General features: G+C 46.2%; 2 non-coding genes across 2 annotated transcripts; both read left to right on the top strand.

Moving 5' to 3' along the window:
- The first annotated feature begins 3,346 nt into the window (after nucleotides 1–3,346).
- Nucleotides 3,347–3,420, top strand: Trnat-ugu (transfer RNA threonine (anticodon UGU)). Its single transcript has one exon. It is a non-coding gene; the product is annotated as a tRNA-Thr (tRNA).
- Nucleotides 3,421–3,997: 577 nt separating this feature from the next.
- On the top strand, nucleotides 3,998–4,071 carry Trnat-ugu (transfer RNA threonine (anticodon UGU)). The gene has a single exon. It is a non-coding gene; the product is annotated as a tRNA-Thr (tRNA).
- Nucleotides 4,072–4,728: the final 657 nt, after the last annotated feature.

Raw genomic sequence — 4,728 nt, 5'->3', positions numbered from 1 at the left:
TCAGTGCTGGCGGCGGCCGTCCCGGCGGAACCTCTGAGGCCAGAGGGTGGCGTCGCGAGGGCGCGGCGGGCAGTGGCAGTGTTTTGCGCGGCGGCTATTGCTCCGTTTTTCGCCCTAATTGCCGCGCGGGCCCTTTGGCGCCGCCGCCATAACACTTTGCTTAACGGTGCGCCCGATTGCCCGGCGAGGCGTTATGTGCCCACTTTACGAGAGCTCTATTTCCCGGCTCTATCCCGGGCGGTGACGCTCTGTCCGCTTCCCGGCCTTGTTTGAATGCTTCCGCGCCGCGGCTCGAGAAGTTCCGTGAGCTCGCATAATATGTTTCTTTGTCGGGTAGATTGTCTCCCGACGCGGGAATGGGGCAGCTCGGAAAAAGGTGAGGTCGCCCGACTTTTCCTCTTACACATCCGCCTCTCATGTAATCGAACTCCTCGAAAGAGGAACGACCGGCGACGACTGAGAATAACTCATAAGGTCGCCACTGTAAGAGAGAATACACCCCTTCAGGATTTGATTACGTTGCGCTACATCCGTGGTAGTTCCATTCTCTTTGATATCTTTGCTTCAATGAATATTATGTAGCATTATCAAAGGCACACTTAGTATATTCAACAAGTGAAAAGCGCTATAATGCTTATGTTCTACGGGATTATAGGGTTAAGCGGTTTTCGGTTTACAGGTCCATCATCAGACCTTAGCTCACCATTGTCAAATCTCAACAGGTTTTAAACATCTTTATTGAGACACAAACACACAGCAGATGGTGTCTTTGACACTGTGGTGACAATGCAATTTAAAAGATAGAAAATAAATATAAACAGAGCAAACAGGACCAACTTTTTCCTATTGGACTCAGTTCCAAGCAACCTGTGTACTTCCATTTAATTGGCCTTCTTTGACCAGTATAGGCTCCCCGTTTCCTAATTTACAAGTCTTGTGGGCATATCTATAGATCACTAACAAAGCGGCATTCAAATGGCTCTGAGCACTATGGAACTTAACTTCTGAGGTCATCAGTCCCCTAGAACTTAGAAATACTTAAACATAACTAACCTAAAGACATCACACACATCCATGCCCGATGCAGGATTCGAACCTGCGACCGTAGCGGTCACGCGGTTCCAGACTGTAGCGCCTAGAACCGCTCGGCCACACCGGCCAGCAAGCGACATTCAGCGTAGTGCTGTAGGCGCCCGTTAGTTACACTCCTCGCTGAATTCTTTCCGCTAGCTGCAAACTCACGCACAATATCCTGCGACTGACGCTAATGTAGATGTTTAACTAAGAAATTCGCCAAACAGCCGTGCAAGCTGAGGAGTTATTTTACTTGATTATCGTTACCAGTTTCGGCAGTTAAATGTGCTATCTTCAGGGCCTTGGATAAGAAAAACGTACATCGCAGCAGGCTTTAAAGAAAATGAATGGTAATAACAAAAGTACTTAAAAATTACACGGTGCAAGTAGCTACGTTAAGACAAAACCCCTTGTACATACTGCACAACAAAATAGAACATGTGTACAAACTGGTTAGCATAGATACTATTTTAATATCACAGGATTATAAGTCCACCTCGATAGCTGAGTGGTCAGCGTGAGGGATTGCGTCCTGCGTGCCCAGGTTCGATTCCCGGCTGTGACGGGGAGTTTCTCCGCCCAGGTCGCCCACTGTAGCGTCGAATGTAATACGACCTGCACCAAGGCAGCCGGACCTGCCCGTAAGGGGCCTCCCGGCCAATGACGCCAAACGCTCATCTCCATGTCCACAAGATTGTAAGAGAACACGCAAAAACTAAAAAGGCCAAAAATTGACACTGTGAAATCAGAAGCTCAACCGAACAAAGCTTGTCAGTTTTTTTAAATTTTTTTTAATATAAAAAAACTACATAATTCTTATAAATGAGAAAAACTTAAGTTCATATGAGGACCTATCCTCATTCAGACTAAAATGTAGCACTTAATCAATGAAGTACATAATAGTGCGCATATCACCACAGGTGATATATCAAATTAGTTCTCACAGCATCAAAAATGCAACCTGACAATGCTATGGCAGCTAATTATATCACCAGTATTTAGGCTGTATATATGCACACTATTATATACTTAATAGATTACAGTGTGACATTTTACTTTGAATGAGGTTAAGTTCTCACATGAAATAAGGTTTTTTTCATCTATGAAAGTTATGTAGGTTTTTAATACTAAAAGAAATCTGATAAGCCTTGTTCGGTTGAATTTCTGATTGTATGTTGCCTATTATTGGTCTTTTTAATTTTCGCGTGTTCTCTTATAACTCTGTTTGGACTCTGGGATTTACCTTAATGTTGCTACTTGCATGCTGTAGTTTTTATGTGATGTTGTTATTACCCGTCACTTTCTGTAAGGCTTACTGCGGTACACCTTGATATAAAGTATCATGCAGGGACCTGAAGACGGCATACTGAATTGCCGAAACTGATAGCGAAAATCAAGTAAAATAACTTCTCAGTTAGCACGACTGCTCGGCGAATTTCTTTGTAAAAATCAGTATTTTAGCAGTCGCTGTACCAAATCCACAATGGATCAATAGAGACTGATATACACTGAAGAGCCAAAGAAATAGGTAAAGTTGCCTAATATCGTGTAGGACCCCATCGCACGCAAAAGGACCGCAACACGACGTGGCAAGGACTCAACTAATGTATGAAGTAGTGTTGGAGGGAACCGATACCATGAACCCTGCAAGACTGTCCATAATTCCGTAAGAGTACGAGGGGGTGGAAATCTCTTCTGAACAGCTCGTTGCAAGGCATCCCAGATATGCTCAATAATGTTCATGGCTGAGGAGTTTGGTGGCCAACGGAAGTTTTTAAGCTCAGAAGAGTGTTTCTGGAGCCACTCTGCAGAAATTCTTGGCTTGTGTGATGTCGTATTGTCCTGCTGGAAATGCCCAAGTCCATTGGAATGCACAATGGACATGAATGGATGCCGGTGATCAGACAGGATGCTTACGTACGTGCCACCTGTCAGAGTCGTAACTAGACTTATCAGGCATCTCATATCACTCCAGCTGCACGTTCCTCCACGAGCTTGAACAGTTCCCTGCTGACATGCAGAGTCTATGGATTCATGAGGTTGCCTCCACATCCGTAGACGTCCATCCGCTCGATACAGTTTGAAATTAGACTCGTCCGACCATGCAACGTTTCCAGTCATCAACAGTCCAATGTCGATGTTGACGGGCCAAGGTGAGGCGTAAAGCCTCTATAAGGTACAATACATATGTAGAATTGTAGACAGTTGGGAATGTGAGTCTCACGGGAAGCGTGCAAGGGATAAGTCCCTGCAGTCGCGCTATTCATCTGTGTCCTCGGTGGCTCAGATGGATAGAGCGTCTGCCATGTAAGCAGGAGATCCCGGGTTCGAGTCCCGGTCGGGGCACACATTATCAGCTGTCCACATCGAGGTATATCAACAACACCTGTCGGCAGATGAGGTTGTCAGTTAGTCATCATATATTCCAGGGAAAAGCTGCACGGTCATCAACAGTAACTGTTCTTTCGAGAACAAAAAAATGGTTCAAATGGCTCTGAGCACTATGGGACTTAACATCTGTGGTCATCAGTCCCCTAGAACTTAGAACTACTTAAACCTAACTAACCTAAGGACATCACACACATCCATGCCCGAGGCAGGATTCGAACCTGCGACCGTAGCGGTCACGCGGTTCCAGACTGAAGCGCCTAGAACCGCACGGCCACACCGGCCGGCTTTCGAGAACAAGTTACTGTCTTCATATATATAGTTAAGGGCTACCCAGCCATTGACGTTCGTCTGTGCGAATGCGCACTGGTTGCCCAAACTCTTACGGGAATCGCCAAAGCGTGCGCGAGTAATGAGTGGGTGGGCAAATGTCTATAAGGTACAATACATATGTAGAATTGTGGACAGTTGGAAATGTGAGTCTCACGGGAAGCGTGCAAGGGATAAGTCCCTGCAGTCGCGCTATTCATCTGTGTCCTCGGTGGCTCAGATGGATAGAGCGTCTGCCATGTAAGCAGGAGATCCTGGGTTCGAGTCCCGGTCGGGGCACACATTTTCAGCTGTCCACATCGAGGTATATCAACAACACCTGTCAGCAGCTGAGGTTGTCAGTTAGTCATCATTTATTAGAGGCGTAAAGCTTTGTGTCACGCAGTCGTCAAGGATCATGAGTGGGCCTTCGGCTCTGAAAGCCCAAATCGATAATGTTACGTCGAATGGTTCGCACGCTGACACTCGCTGATGGACCAGGATTGAAATCTGCAGCAATTTGCGGAAGGATTGCACTGCTGTCACGTTGAACGACTCTCATTAGTCGTTGTTGGTCCCGTTCTTGTAGGATCTTTTTCCGGCCGCAATGATGAGGGAGATCTAATGTCTTACCAGATTCCTGATATCCACGGTACACTCGTGAAATGGTCGTACGGGAAAAACCCCCCTTATTGCTATCTCGGAGATGCTGTGTCTCATCGCTCGTGCGCCGACTATAACATCACGTTCAAACTCACTTAAATACTTGCTAACCTGCCATTGCAACCAATGCTCCAGACACTTGTTGTCTTGTATAAGAGTTGCCGACCGCAACACAGTAATTTGCCTCTTTACGTATCTCCGTATTTGAATACGCATGCCTATACCAGTGTGTTTGTCGCCTCGGTGTAGATTGGTGGTGTGCTGTGATTATTTTCAAGGGTAACCAGTGTTGCT

Source organism: Schistocerca serialis, chromosome 1 (assembly GCF_023864345.2).
Source record: "Schistocerca serialis cubense isolate TAMUIC-IGC-003099 chromosome 1, iqSchSeri2.2, whole genome shotgun sequence".
NCBI classification, from domain to species: Eukaryota; Metazoa; Arthropoda; class Insecta; order Orthoptera; family Acrididae; genus Schistocerca; species Schistocerca serialis.
The sequence above is the reverse complement of the archived record's forward strand: the minus strand, read 5'-3'. Positions and strand labels throughout refer to the sequence as shown.